Genomic DNA, 16,869 nt, shown 5'->3' on the forward strand with positions numbered 1-16,869 from the left:
TAATTCAAAGATTTTTTTCTATGATTTTGCCAGGGTGTTCTTTGTAGACATTTGTATCACTAGCCAATACCAAATATGTTGGGGTTTTATTTCCAAGAGTGCACAATGCCATCATTTCTCAGGTGTCAGTGCCCTGCCAGTGTGTGCAGCACAGTGTGGAGAAGAAGCAAACACTGTAGGCTCCTTCTCTAGTTCTCTGTCTTTAAAGGCATGAAGTTTACCTGAAAGCATGTTGTTTGGTTAAGAATGTACAGTGTTTCAGTCTTCTGTTTTTCCATTCCTTTTTTAGTAATCATGGTTAACTTCATTGATATATAAAATTCTGCCTCTCTTAATTTCATCATATTTTATCTGTAATTTTATCATGTTGTCAGTTAGTGTAATAGAATTTCTAGTCTTATACCTGAAATTTGCTCAGACAATAGATGGTAAATGCTCTCCCCACAATACACATAGAAAGGTGATGGGAGAAAATATGTGGGGAGGGATGTGTTAATTCACCGGATTGTGGTGAGCATTTCCCAATGTACATGTTTATCAAATCATCACATTCTACACCTTCAATGTGTATGATTTTATTTGTCAATTATAGTGTCAAAAATTTTGGAGAAATATGTTTTCTAATTTTGGAAATTTGCCAAATAATGGAATAAAGAATAAAGCATTCCTGATTGTTTATACATTATATTGATGATGTTATTTTGCATCCACTACTGTTTTCACTCGGATTGAATAGTTAATGATTTGGTCCATATATTCCTAAGTAAGACCGGGTTATATATTTTCCTTCAGCTCTACCCATCTCTTCCCAATCCATTTCAGATTCATTTCCCTCTTTCCCCACAGGGGCAATTAACAGACTGAAGTGAGCCCCTGAGTAATGGCTCTCAATTCTGGGAAGACCGTCATCTACACTTACTTTCAAAAGTCAAAGTTCCTTGTGACTTATATGATATTTTCTAAAGCAAGTTAGCTTAAAATGGGTTTGTTTTGTATCAGTTGGATTAGCCTCTGTGATCCATTTCTTTGGAGCCCTTGGGGAGCCCTCAGTCTCAAGTCATGATGGAGGAAAAGACAGGAACTTGGGCAGGGTCTGAAAACCTAGTGGTTAAGGACTGTTCCTGGGAGGGCAGGGCTTGAGGGAGCCTGGGAGGTGCACTGAGGCTACTGAAGAGTCAGAAAGAGGGGACCTGTTTGTGAGGGTGAAGCACTAAAGGCTGCTAGTGTATCTTGGGGAGGGAGATGTCCTTGACTTAGAGTAAAAGAATATGCAGGTACCTTCGGGGGTGCAAAGCTTTGGAGGGGCCAATCCATTGGAGGTGACCTGGAGCAGGAGCCAGGGGCTTTGATTTGGACAGCCAAAAGGAGCTGTGTCAGTGAAGGGCTGGAAATGGGAAGGAAGGGGAGGAAAGGGTGGATGTGGGGCTTACAATGGGATCTGGGCAGACCTCAGATGATGGATGGGGAGGGGAAGCAGGAAGGGCAGAGGTGACCTGGGCCTGGGTGGGAGGATAGAAACTCAGGGTAACTAGTAGGAAGGTGACATTCCCTCTTCCCCAGGGGAGACCTAAGTCCAGCTTTGGGATGAGGAGGAAATGTGAACGGGAGTGTGAGAAACCAGTAAAGAGGAACCTAGGCCAAGGATATGGGTGTGAAGATGCCAGGGAGAAGAGGGGATGGGAAGCTGGGCTGTAGGAGAGAGACCCACTAATCCAAAGTAGGGCCCATGAGGGAAGCTCCCGCCTTTAAAGGCAGCAGACAGTCCAATGTCAGCCAGGGACCAGTGAGTGTAAGTGTGCTTGCAGGGACCCCCGCCCCCCCAATCATCCTGAGAAAATCAGACCCTTCTTTCATGAAGGAAATCTCCTCAACATTTTATAACAACCACCACAAAATTGATTCCTAAGAACAGTTATAATAAAAATAAAGATGAAAAATAATAATAATGACTACGATGACAAATAATTTTAATAATTAATATTACTTAATATTAATATTAAAAGGAATAGATGGAATTTATATTAGAAAAACCCCTAAGTGATGGACAATGCACCAATAAGATGACTGTGGGGGAGTTTGGAGTCAGCACCTAGGATGGCACCATGAAATGTGTTCCCTGATGGTAGAGAAGCAGCAGGAGGGATATCATGGCCCCACAGGACATGTGTGACCTGGTCAATCCTGTGCAAATTCCTGAAGCAGGGTCTAGCAGGCAGAGGTGTAGGGACTGTGTTCCTATCCAGCCTTCTTCAGTTCACTCAACACTTTTCAGAATTTCAGCCATGTGACTAATTGGATGGGTTCCCTACAGGAAGGCATTTCCCCAAAGCCACTCCTGGGCCTCCCCTTGGAGCTCTCCTCCTGACTGCCAGGAACTTGGCTCCTCCAGGACTCCATCAGCCCTCACAGCCCAGCTGCCCTCCTGCCATTTGGTCTCCCAGACTCGCACATGTGTACATCTGGTCTCTCAGACTCTCACAAGGAGTCATCTGGTCTCCCCTACCCCCACATGCTGCCCAGGCCAGCAGGAGGCACCACGGCCTGGTATCCCTGGAGGAAGTGGACATTCATGAGGTTGCTTGGGGCGAGCTGTGCTCTCAGTGCTTCCAGGACAGCTCTGTCCTTCACTGAACATTGGGGCATCTTTGGAATTCCCTGAGTTCCATGGACGTCATTTGTAGGCATTTCCCAGGCAGCTAAATGGACTAGAAAATACTTAGGAGGCTCTGGGGTGAGGTGAATCTTTCTCCTGCCATTAAATGAAGGATGGAGGAGATCCATAGTCCCCCAGGTGGTTTAGAAAAATTCTGGAGGCTCAGGTGGAACACAACTAGCCAAAGGGTAACTATACAATATAATACATTGTCTATAAGAAATTTGAATAAAATAAATTTGTTAAAATTCAATTTCCCAATACAGCAAACCTTCATTTCATCAATGTCGCTGACATACCAAACCCTTATTTTTGTCAATAAGTGAATTTTAAGTCAATTCGTAATTGTATGTCATAGATATTTAGCTCCACTAAGGATAGTTAAGACAGTTGAATTGACCAGTGTCCATTTTGTTTAATGATACCATTAAATAGGTTATAATTTGTTGACAGTTGGAATGTTTTATTGTTCTGATGAAATTATATTTATCAAAGAATGTAAACCTTGTCATTAGTATCCCAAATGTAATTACACACTGAGGCAGAAAATGAGACAAAAATCACAAAAGGAACCATGTCAACAAACGCAAACAAATGTTGGCCTGTGACTAGAAGGAACAGGGTCAGGAAAACTTCACAGAAAACACTTGCCACAATGGAGAGGAAAGGGGTCCCCTACAGCAAAACATTCATGAAAACATCCAGGAGTTAAAGGAACTAAGAAACTGAGTGATCAGCAGTTGCTGATGGAGTTTTCAAAGAATTAAAAGTAAATCCATATGGGACACAATAAATACAAGACACCATGGAGACATAGAATCTTTAGTCTTAAAGGAATGCTACAGATAAATGGTATTATATATATAGGAACATATATATCGCTGTGTTGAAATATTCATTAATATATATTTTATCTTCCGGCCGGCCCCGCGGCTTAGCAGTTAAGTGCGTGCGCCACTACTGGCGGCCCGGGGTTTGGATCCCTGGTGCAAACCAACACACCACTTCTCTGACCATGCTGAGGCCACGTCCCACATACAGCAACTAGAAGAATATGCAACTATGACATACAACTATCTACTGGGGTTTTGGGTGGGGGGAATGGAGGAGGATTGGCAATAGATGTTAGCTCAGGGCCCGTCTTCCTCAGCAAAAAGAGGAGGATTAGCAAGGATGTTAGCTCAGGGCTGATCTTCCTCACAAAAAAAAAAAAATATGTATATATATATTTTATCTTCACTGGAAAAAAGTATCTATTATGTTCTCTTCATCTGTAAGAGTAAGTTAGGAGATCTACACATACTGCTTCTGAACGTCAATCTCCTTTCTAACTACCACAGACCTGCTCTTCTGTCTCCCACCTGCTGCTTCTGAGAAAAGCCCTCTTGTCCTTCAAGAATCACAGGAGCCCTTCCTTAAGGGAAGAAAATGTGAAGTAATCCATATAGAAGCTCAGAAGTAAGTGCACGAATCAATTTCTGTACAAAAATTTATAAAATATGTAAAATACCTCGTGGTAATAAAAATATCCTCAATTTGATATCATGCATGGAGACATAATGGCATCTCTTAAAATTTGTAAGTGAAAATAAATATATACTTTTGTGATTACTTTAACTCAGTGACATAAATTTCCTCAGGTAAACTACACACTGACGGAGAAGACGGGACAAGAATGAGAAAACAAGAAAAAACCAGGAACACAAATGAACCAACTGTTAGAACTAATAGAGGAAGGAAGCTACCCAGTCATGGACTTGGGCAAAAATAGGAATAAAGATCCCCCATCCTAGGAAAATCTGTCTGAAGGGAGCCTGAAGTGAAAGGTAGTGAGGAACACAGTGTGAGCAGGAAAATGGAGGGAGGGTTCAGGAAAGCTTTTTGAAAGGCAAGAAATAAACTCTGCTCTTAAAGATATTCAAAAGGTAAATACCCACAATCATTTATGCACTTAAATGTGCTGTTTTTTATATTAAGATATTATTTGTCAACGCCATAACTTGGTTTTATTTTATCCTCCTGGTTTACCTGTGGAAAACCTATTCCTTCTTCAGGATTGATAAAGTTGTGCTTTCCTTGATGACAGTATTTGTAAGGAAACCACTAGAGGGGAAAAATAAAATACTGTATAAATAGACTCATGAAAGGTGAATACATAGAAAAAGAGTAAGTATAATTTAGGCATTACCATTTTTTCTAAAATTTGCTACCATAAATGGAGACAAAATGAAATAATAAAGCAATTTGTGATAAAATTATTATAACTAATAAGAGTTATTTAAAGAATGAAAAATTCTGATCAAGTTGTGAATCTGAGAGTGAGATGAGAGCAATACAAAATAATGCAACAGCATATCTTTGGATTTCAGGGGGCTCCCTGTAATAATCAGCCTTGGGGAAGTGGATACACTGCTCTCTCTCCTGAACGACCCTCCTTTCATCCTGACCTGCCCTCCTCACTCCACCTGCTCTATGGGAAGACGCCCTTTCTGCTCTATGACCAGGAACAACTGTGCTTCCTTGAAGGAGATGTGATGGAAGTTACCCATGTGACTAAACAAACGCTTCTATAAATGAATTCCTTAATATAAATGCAGAAAACAATTCCAAATTTTCATTTGTTAGGCAGTGTTCTCTTCATTTTGCCTTCATGAATTTAAAGATCTAGAAATCACTAAAAATTGATGGTAAAAATGTAAATATATAATATTTACTCTTTTAGCTAAGTTAAATACTGACTCTTATATTTGAATTACAAATTAAGAAAGAAAACATGACCCAATAAACAAGAATATATATATATAAAAACGTAATTTATAATTGACGTTTGAAAGTGGGATCAGGGAAGATACTTGCAAACCTTCTGTTGTCAGAGAGAGACAGAGTTCCCGTCTAGAAGACACTCTGTGTAAACTGTCACCTTGTCATATGTACTAGAATATGCTGAGAGACCAGCAGCATTGAGGGATAATTTAAACTACAAAGCATGGAAAGGTAGAGCTTCTTCACAACAGAATCCTTCTAAAGTTATGCCCCATCAGGCTTGGGGGCAGCTGTTGGGAAAGAGTAAAGCTAGCCAGATCATAAAATCCTATTTTCTCATCCCCAGAACCATATTTCAGAACTCCATTGTCACTATTCTCATTTTATATTACATAAATGTCACCTCCAGCTGCACCAGGAGTTGGGTAATAAAGAGGTCCTAATGGTTTCCCCTCGCAATTGACTAAATGCGGGGAAATGACCTGCCCAAGATACTCCTTTAGGAAAATATTGAGTCTCCTCCTGTACAAACCCCGTTCACTGTTGTGTGAGTACAGCTTGCTGTGACTTATCTACACAAAGAAGTTTTCTACCAGCCTGTTGTCAACAACACTACTTCTGATTATACTCCTTGAAATACCTGATTTTTAGGCAACATTTTAAAAGACATGGGCAAGGTCTATGTCAGGATTTGGAAAAGGAAAAACGAAAACAGGTTAATGAACAAGGAAAGATAGCGAAGTTCTGCCCATTGTCTGATGAGGGTGCTCTTTGTTAGGACCACACACCCATCCAACTCCAAACTCATGAGCATCTTCCCTGCTTGCCTGTGAGCCTGGATTCCCTTCAAAAGTTAAGGTACTCCTAGGAATCTCAGGCCTGATTTCAACTGGGGACCCTGGATGGGTTTCAGGTGGTGTCTGTGCTGGTTTCATAAGCTCAGGATGGCTTCACTCACTTGTCTGGTGCCTTAGAAGGGAGGACTGGGACACTGAACTCTACCGGTCCTGTCACACTGGGTGATATATGCACATGGCCTCTCTATGATGCAGATCCTTGAATGTCAGATTTCTTTCGTCATGTCTCAGGGTCCCCAAAAACGGTGTTCTGATAGGCGGGAAGAGGAAGACATCAATGTCTTGAGTCCTGAGGCAGAAACAGTGAGTCTTCCTCCCTCTTCTCTTGGTTCACAAGTCACCAAACACACCCATTTTCAACCAGATGGGCTATAACTCCACCTCTCTCCCCACAAACACTGGACACTGAGAAAAGCTTCAATTCATCCTGGGTTAAATTGACCCAGACAAGATCTCTATTTGCTTAGCCGGGGTATCAATTTGCCACAAGCTGGGCCTCAACTGAATTTAAGCATACCTGGACTTGGATTAATTTCTATGGTCAATAAATTGTGTCTGTAGACCCAGGATCAGGCAGAGTCACCCAAACAACTGTTGTGGTTCCTGAAGCCGCTCAATGTGCCAATATACCTGGTGGTTTCTCTGACCCTGACCCATAGGTCCACGCATGTGGGTGTAAGTGTTCAGAAGGAAACCACTGTCCCCCTCCCCTCAGGCTAGTCTTGTTTAATCACCAATCAGGGGTAAGGGGGTGGGTTTGTGTTCTGGAAGGTAAGTGCCCAGGAGATGATTTAGGGCTTTCCTCACAATCCCAATTGATCTGATCTCTACTTCCTTCTCCAGGTGGCTGGGACCAGGATTTCCTTGTGTCCATCTCTCCCTGACCACACCACATATCTCATCAGGGGACATTTGGGCTGTGAATATTCAAAGAGGCTTGTCACCTCTTCGTTCTCCAGATTGATCACCTCCTTCCACAGAAACTCTCCATATAAAACTCCTGCAAATGAGTTCAAGGATTTTCATATGGTCAGACATTAATGTCATAATCAAAGATTCAAGTATCATTAGGAGTGTAATGGTTAATTCTATTCATAAACTTGAATGTGCCACCAGGTGCCCAGACGTTTGGGCAAAGCGTTATTCTGGGTGTTTGAAAGGATGTATTGGGATGACATTAACATTTAAATGAATAGACTCTAATAAAGCACTTTGCCCTCTTTAACATGGGTGGGCATCATCCAATCATTTCAAGACCTTGATAGAGCATAAAGGCTGACACAACTCCAAGCAATAGAGAATTCCTATTGATCTATTCCCTCTCTTGGGCGGGCTCACATCAAAATCCCAGGCTAAAGGTGAACTAGGAAAACTCTTCCGCTTTATCCACCCCATATTACCCTGGGAGTAAATGTTCTTGTTGTAAGAGGGCTATGGTGAGCCAGAGGAGAGAGGGTAAGAAAGTCCTATAAACCTGGCTTCTTCTAGGTCATGGCCAGGGTAGGACCACAGCAGTTCCTGATCACTAATGTCAGAGACTTTCCTGGATCTGCCAGGACTTGAGTGTGACCACAAGTAAGATTCCCTTCTGGTCCTTAGACTCCCAGCAAGTGATGTGAAGTATCTCCAAATGCTATGAGAATCCCACAAAAGTTATGCATGGGTATGTTCACAGCACTTTCTTTTTTTTTTTTCCACTTTTTTTTTTTTTTTGGTTTATTGTGGTAACGTTGGTTTATAACATTGTATAAATTTCAGGTGTACCTCATTATACTTCTATTTCTGCATGGATTACATCATGTTCTCATGTTCACCACCCAAATACTAATTACAATCCATCACCACATACATGTGCCTAATTATCCCTTTCACCCTCCTCCCTCCCCTCTTCCCCTCTGGTAACCACCAATCAAATCTCTGTCTCTATGTGTTTCTTTGTTTTTGTTATTATCTACTACTTAATGAGTGAGATCATACGGTCTTTGACCTTCTCCCTCTGACTTATTTCACTTTGCATAATACCCTCAATGTCCATCTATGTTGTCATAAATGGCTGGATTTCATCGTTTCTTATGGCTGAGTAGTATTCCATTGTGTATAAATACCACATCTTCTATATCCATTCATCCCTTGATGGGCATTTAGTGTGCTTCCATGGCTTGACTATTGTGTATATCGCTGCAATGGACACAGGGTGCATGTATCTTTACGCTGCGGGTGTTTTCATGTTCTTTGGATAAATACCCAGCACTTTCAACTTTAATCACCTAAAACTAAAATCAGACCAGGTTTACATCCATAGAAAAAATAATCTGTGGTAATTCATACAATTGTGTACTACTTAGTAATAAAAAAGAAGGAATAACTGATGGACATGACATATTTATGCTAATTGAAGGAAACTTTATGCAATGGAGTACATACTCTATGATTTAACTATTATGGAGTTCTAGGACAAGCAAAATTTATCCGTGGTGAAAAATAAAATCAGCACAACGGTTATCTTTGATGGTATAGTTGTGGGAATTGACTGGGAGGGGACATAAGGGAACTTTGTGGAGGGAAAGATAATGATCTATGTCTTGATAGGAATTTGGGTTACATAGGTACATGTGTTTGTTAAACTTCTCTTTTAAGATATGTGCAAATTTTATGTAAAATGTAAAATTTTAGGCAAAAATATAAATTTTAAGTAAAATGAATATGCTATAATACTATTGAACTCTAATAATATCACACTGAATTATTTAGGGAAAAGTTTACTGATACCTGTAACTTTCTTTGAAATGGATAAAAAATAAGATGGATCGATGGGAGGAATATGGGGAGATGAGTAAATATGTACAAAGCAAGTACATTCAAATATTAGTGATAGAATCAATGTTGTGGGAATATGAGTTAAACGTAAAATCCATTTCCATTGATTTTGAAAGTTTTCATAAAGAAATATTGGGAAAAAAACACACAACTTTGAGGCCCTTCCCACTCTGATGTGGGACAAAGTCTCATTTCAAAGGGATATAAAGGTTCAGGGCAGCTAGATTTTTCAGAAGTGAAGAAGCTTGTTGAGAAACTGAACCATACCATAAAGAATCATTCCCAATTCTTGATTCCTTTAGGAAATGCCAGAAAAACTGTTCTTAATGTTCCTGCCCTACCAGCTGCCTGGAGCAAGGGAGGTATTGCTTACCCAGATCAGAGGGCAGCCACAGAGCACAGGAGCGTCGATATGACACTATGAAAGACACACTACTCTTGAATGTGACGATCAGAGTGATTATCATTACCACGGGAGGAGATCAGCTTTGTGCTGGTTCCACTCCATGAATAAAGGGTTAGTGCTGGACTCATGCTTATTCACACCTCAGTGAAGAAAATACACTGTAAAGGTGTTGTCAGTGGTTAACATGGCTTTCTCTCATCCTCTTGTGGATCCAGAATCTTTGAGGATGTCGCCCATTAGGAATCTGGATTTTGTTCCCACAATTTATCTATACTTTCCTCTCTGGCTTGTGCTACCTGCAGTGAGCACTTGCTTGCTACCGCTTTCTCCATTGTTCATCCAGCCTGTGCCCACCTGAACTCTGCTCCATTTTAGATGGAAAAACTCTGCATCTTTTTTTTTTTTTTTAAAGATTTTATTTATTTATTTTTTCCCCCCAAAGCCCCAGTAGATAGTTGTGTGTCACAGCTGCACATCCTTCTAGTTGCTGTATGTGGGACGCGGCCTCAGCATGGCCGGAGAAGCAGCGCGCCGGTGGGAGCCCGGGATCCGAACTCGGGTCGCCAGCAGTGGAGCGCGCTCACTTAACCACCAAGCCACGGGGCCGGCCCTCTGCATCTTTTTCAACACTGTAAAAATTCCTAGAAAGATGTGGTACTTGCCCTTTCCAAGGTTTTTTATTCCTCCTCTGCTGTTCTGCCTACAGATTCTCCCCACAGTGCTCTCCTTCACACCTGCACTTCCATTCCCCTTGTCAGCCCAAGTTCTCAACGCTTTCTGGGATTTCCATAATTTCTACTAGAGTCATGGAGCTCAGGGCTTGTCCATCCTTGTGATGTGGTTCCTGTTTTCACTTTCCCCTTATCAAGTAGATTTTGGCATTTTCTTCCCAAACCCAAAGGGCTCAGCGTGTTTTTCTCTCTTTCTTTACCTGTCCCAGGGTAGGGAAGGAAGACACGGATAGGAGGGGTTAAGGCTTGAGTCTGTGTCGAGACCCAGAGGAGGAGCACGGGTCAGGCGGTCTCCTCAGCTGGATGGGCATTGAGGCAATTGGGAAAGAAGGGGCAGCAGAGGAGCAGGAACCAGAGATTTCCTCCCCTAGACTCAGTCCAGGGTCAGGCCCTGGGGCCTGTATGTCTATCCTGCCCTTGCCACTTGCCCAGCCAATCCGAGGCTGAAGTGCTGTGCGTGTCAAAATGAGGCATCTGTGACATCATGCCTGTCCCTACCCACTTGACTGCATTGGGAATTCCTCATCGAGTGGGCCCTGCCTCCCTCCAGCTGAGGAGACACAGCCTACAGGGCCTTCCTCCTCCGTCGCACTGACTAGCTTCTCTGTCCAGTCTGGAGATGTCCCAGCTCATTGGTGAATTCGTTTAGTGTCAAGCGACCTGTCCAAGGTCACAGTGCCCGGCTGGAAGAGTAGATGCCTGGAACCTGTGTCTGAGCTCAGGGTTCAGAGAGCAGCAGGGGATAGCAGAAGCCAGGCAGGCGCTGCTTAGCCTGGTGGTGCTCTTGCCCCTGTCCCTGTCACCTTTGCCACAGATCTGCCCCTCTGATGCCCTGTCCCAGCACAGTGACTGAGGTTTCCATGGGGACAGTAAACAAGCCAGTTCTTATTTCATTAACCCATTCATTAATCCCTTTAATTTCCACAAGAGCAGCACAAATTATGTCCTTTGTCAGCCTTCACTACTGTGAGGTTTTTAAGTTGGTGGTTTTTCTATTCTTCGTTTTTTGAACTTATTTTTGGCAGCAGATAATTTGTTTCATTTAGTCAAATTTAGGGGTGATATTTATTAACAGAAAAACAGAAGTCATGATCCTGTCACAGATTATTATATTTCCCATAGAATTTTCAGCTGGATCTGTTGTAAAAAAAAAAAAAAAAAAAAGATTGTTGAGGCAAAACTTTCCTTGAATAATCTTCTTTGAAGCCTCTTGTCCATCATTTTGTAAACAAATTGATGTAGAAAAAGAATAAGAAGAAATTCTGAGAATGAAAGAGGCAAGGTGAGGCATATATAGCCATGTCTGACTCTTATATCCTAGTTGTTACAAGTGAACATTGTCTCCATGGATTGAATTGTTTTCCTAATTTATTTTTCAGTTGTTCATTGTTAGTGTATAGAAATGCGACTGATTTTTAGCAGATTTTGTACTTAGCAACCTTGAAAAACATTAGCTCTAGCAGTGTGTGTTTATGTGTGTGAGTGCGTGTGCGTGTGTTTAACCTTTAGGGTTTTGTATATAAAGGTCAGGTGACTTGTGGAGAGAAATAATTTTAGTTCTTCCTTTCCCATTTGGATGTCTTTTATTTCTTTTTCTTGCCTATTTTCTCAGGCTGGAAATTCCACTATTGTGTGGACTAGAAACAGTGAAATTCAATAACTTTGCCTTGAACAAAAAGCATCTAGTCTCTCAATAATGAACCTGATACTAGCAGTGTGTTTTCATATGTGGTCTTTATTATGCTGAGGAAGTTGTCTTCTATCACTAGTTTGGTGAGGCCTTTTATTAAGATAGGTGTTTATTCTTGTCAGATGCTTTTTCTGCATCAATTGAGAGCTTCATCAGTGAACACAAAGGCAAATCATTCGAGATGATCAGTAATGGTTGACAGATGAGCCACAGATGGTCCCAGTATATTCGGCCTATGCCGTTTACTTCTTCACAGCAGACAGGATCCTTAGATCAATGGCCCACTGGTGCCAAACTCAAATTCATACGCACTGAATTGTTTAAAATGCAGCCCAAATTAGTAGATTTTAAGCCATTTAAAACCTGCCTACTGTGCATACCCTGTGAGACATCATCCAAAATCTCCCAGCCATAGATAAGATAAATTATGAACTATAGACGTCTCTGAACTCCTGCTATCTGCCAGTAGTTCTCTGACTCAGAGATTCTCCTTACTGCTGTTGAGAGAAATTATCTTGACAAGTGGCCCCCTCTCCAACCCCTCTCGCTTTGGGAGTTCTTTGCCATCCTAGCTTTCTGGATGGTGGCCTCACACTGTTGCTACTGGAAGGTGTCATCCTGTAAAGGACTTCCCCACTCTGTCAAGCTGTCAGTGTGCCACCCGAATAATTCTTGTGTGATTCTGCCACCTTCCAGTCATAACTGTATACAACCAGCCCTGAAATCCCTTGGTCTCACCACAACTGCCCAGCATACATACATAAGTCACTGTAGATAAATCCCCCTGGGTCGTGAGCTCCTCTGAGAAGGGAGTATGTACATTCCTAGGGAGTCCCTAGGGAGTCCCAGAACTAGCACAGACCCAAACCCCAACAGGCACCAGGATCTGCCCATTCCTTCCTGGAGACATATTAGGACACAGGTGGTGATTCTTTGGTAAGCCACCTGATGGGGCCCAAATAAGTTGGTCACCCAGGATCACAGCTAAAGTCAACTACAGGGGGTAGAACATGTGTCGTCTTAGGCAGACAATAGAATTGGTTGCTCACCATCCTCACTCGTGACTTGATATTTTTCACCCTGACTATACAGTGGAATCACTTGTGGAAATTTTTAAAAATACTAATGTATCACTTTCTACCAGTAATATGCTCATTTAATTGGAGTTATTTAAGCCTTCGGTTTTGAATTGTGCTAATCTGGCAAGAGGACAGGTCATCTCAGTGGATATTCTAGTAGCATTTTCCCTTCATGTTTCAGTTCAGTATTGGTGTTTATTGAAAGAGTGACATTTCCAAGCCCTGTAGACAAAGGGGGAGATCCTTTTTGTGAGAACATTCATTTTGCTTGGGGAAAACTACTTTGCATTAATTGTTAAACAAGAGGGCTTTTGTAGAGGATGGTAGGTTTCAGATCTTATATTTTTGGAGTTATATTTTCTGGGCTGCTATGCGGGGGAGAGCATAACAACGGTCCTATCTGGGGTGCCTGGTGGGTGCATGAATGAGGAATCACGTAAAGAATATATAGAGTTTGATAATGGAATTAACTCTTGCTCCCATTTAGTTCAATTCAGAGGTTTTGGGACAAAATCCAAGGAGCTTTCTGCAGGCTTGGAGGGTAGAGCTGCCTGTCTCTCTGGCCCCAGGTTGTTCCCAGAAGCAGAGACGTAGGCTGTGGGTCCACCCAAGATCTTAGACTACATGTCTTTGATACTGCTCCCCTCACCCCAGACCTTGCCTGATCAAGTTCATGGTACGCTGAGAAACCTGGCAAGTGGGGCAAAAGATCACAATTGCGTCACCATCAGGCTTTGAAGAAAGACTGAGGGTGTTCAAGGGAAGACGGAATGAGGGAGCTACGGTGTGTGGAAAGAGCTGTTGGAGAAAGGAGAAACCCAGAGAGGGGGCTGATTCTCTGTCCACATTCCAAGGAGATTATATCTGAATCTGTGTGTTTAGAACTGCAAAAAGGAAACTAGAACATCAACAGTTAGCTTCTTTAACAACAAGTTTTATTGTTTGAATATTTGCAAGTATTGACCTATCTAAAAACTATTGATTTTTCTGATACAAAAAGTCTACGTTCCTAGTATTGCCAGATCCACTTCACTCTTTCATTTTATGCCCACATTTACATAAATAAGTATTTTAGCAAGAAAATCTCAACTTATTTGCTGAATTTTCTTAAAAGGATTTTATTAGAGAGTTTCCCCACCTACACACACACACCCCTATACATTTTTTTCTGATATGAAATCTAGCTAGCTGGTTTTCTCCACATTGATTTTAGGATTGCTGTCTTCTCGGTGTGAGGATCTTAATGTTGACTAAAGAAATAAGTGATCACTGAAGGCTTCCAGCTTGAGTTCACACTTGTTACACACAGTGTTTGGTACAAGTCTATTACAGAATCAACACTATAGTACAAGTGTTGCTTCTAGAATCTAAAGGATTTCTTATGATTTCAGTTTATGTTGGAATTAATCTTCTCCCACTAATAATTATTTGTAAGAATTATTTAGTATTACTCAAGATACTTTGGTATTCATCAAGAAACTTCATCTTGGCTTATTTCCTGCTTATCATTTATTCCTTCACCGAGTTTTCTTCTGCACACCAAAATTGGTAGTGTGGCTTTGACTGTTTGTTCACCCAGTGATTACAGACCTAGGAGCTCTCCCATGTGGGGTTTTGCTCATGTTTTAATAATAATTATTAACAAAGAACCAAAGAACTTTGCTGCACAAGTTCTCTAGTGCTCTTTAAAGTTTAGAGCTCTTTGCTGAAAACATCTATTTCATTATATTTAGTGTGAGTTCTGCGATATTATCTAAGGTCCAGGCCAATGACTAAAGCGCTTTTCCAATTAATGTTATATATATGGATCCACTTCCATATGAACACGCTATCTTGATTAAGGAGTACATGATGACTGAAGGCTCTTCCATATTGATTACACAGAGTGTTTTCTTTACTGTGTGAGTCCTTTGGTGTGTTTAAATGTTAAATCTATGATTGATGTTTCTCCCACATCTGGCATTACATTTTTAATCCCATGCCATCTCACATCAGAATATTTACTGAAGGCATTCATGACTTCCTCCTCAGTGTTGGGTTTCCCATGTCGTCTAAGGGAAGAAGGATGATTGGGAAGAACTTCCCACATAGCTGGCATTCATATGGTTGCTCTCCAGTGTGGGTTCTCTCATGTCATCTGGAAGATTAGAAGGCACTTGACTAGAAGGCGTTTCCACACTGATGACACTCTTACGGTTTTTCTCCTGAGTGTGTTCTGTTATGCACGTCTAAGTTCAGAACTTTGACAGAGGTCCTTCCCACATAGAAGACATGTATGTGGTTTCCTCTCCTATGTGGATTCTCTTGTGCTGTCTAAGGCCAGGAGACTTTGACTAAAGGCTTTTTCCACACTGGAGGACACATTCATAACGTTTCTCTCCAGGATGAATTCTCTCATGTTTTCTAAGCTGTAAGAACCCTTGGCCTGAAAGCTTTTTCACATAGATGGCATTCATATGGCTTCATCGCCTGTGTGAGTTTTCTCATGTTGTCTGGAGGTAAGAACTTTGACTGAGAGACTTTCCCCAAGACAGATGAGCATTTATATGGTTTCTCTCCACTGTGAATCATCTTGGGTTGTCTAAGGCTAAACAAACTACTAAAGGCTTTCCCACATAGATTACATTCCACGAGATACACATCCCTAGTGTGGAATTTTAATTAAGGGATGACTGATCATGAAGTGATTTTCCACGCTATTTGTGTGACAGGAGGGTTCTCTTTTCTCACACATGAATTGAAAAAGCCGTTGAGGGCAATGAAGATCTAGGAGTAAATTCACCAACCCACATCAACACATTCAGTAGGATCTACTTGAGTGTGAGATACTTGCTTTGGGGAAGAGAGATGAAAGGTTGTTAATAGTTTTGCTTACATATAGCCATACATTCATTTCTCTACATATAAATCCTAGAATATAAGTCAGTAATAATCTCTTGTTAAAATATTTCCAATATTATTTGCATACACATGTTGTATTACTCTCCTGGAAGGGACAAATATTTTCTCTTTTGTAGTATCTCAAATTCAGAGTTGTCAGATTAATTTTGAAGCCTTCAATATGTTTCAAAGAAAGGTAATGAACAATGTTTCACGCTTAATTGTCTTTTTTTTTTTTTTTTAGATCTCTGGTCATTATTTTTGAGCTCATGTTAATTTCTTAACTGATTTTAAAACAATCCAAAACTTTTGCCTAGCTGGTGCTTAATCCCACCTTAATTACATTCAGGAGATTCTTTGCTCATTGACTAACTCATCTCATTGAAAGGTCCTTAATTTTGGATGACTAGAGTTCAGACTCCATAGAAATTTACTTCATTGGCATGGTAAGAGAGATATTTTCTTCATGCTGCTGTATTTCCTCATTTTTCTGATATCATTTCTTGTTTTTAAGGAGATTTTCCTGCACCTAAAGTCATTGAAAAAAAAATGTAATATATTAATTAAATAGCATTAGGGGGAATGAAAATGTAGAAAAATACCAAGGTTCATCTGAGTATGTCTCAAAAAATTGCAATTAGATGGGGAAATGTGTCAAATAAAGAAATATTCTAGGTAGTAGAAACAGTTTAAAGGACGTTTGCAATTAGAAAAAAAATCAGGATTGAAACATGAAAAACAGTGCTCTTGACTAAAGTGATGTTGGGTCCAGAAAATGGTGGGAAAATTTTTAAATGAGTGGATCAGGACAAGAATCACTATGTTAAATTTTAACTTTACAATAATTACCTAAATATCCTTTTCACTAAAAGAGAAAGAAAATGACAGTAAGACATGGTGTGATTGGTATATACAAGGAATGATAACAACATAAAGGAATTTTCGCCCAATGTCCTCACTGACATTTCCGAATATATCACTCACTTCAAACAT

This window comes from Ceratotherium simum, chromosome 28 (assembly GCF_057802395.1).
Source record: "Ceratotherium simum simum isolate JZ-2026a chromosome 28, ASM5780239v1, whole genome shotgun sequence".
Taxonomy (NCBI): Eukaryota; Metazoa; Chordata; class Mammalia; order Perissodactyla; family Rhinocerotidae; genus Ceratotherium; species Ceratotherium simum.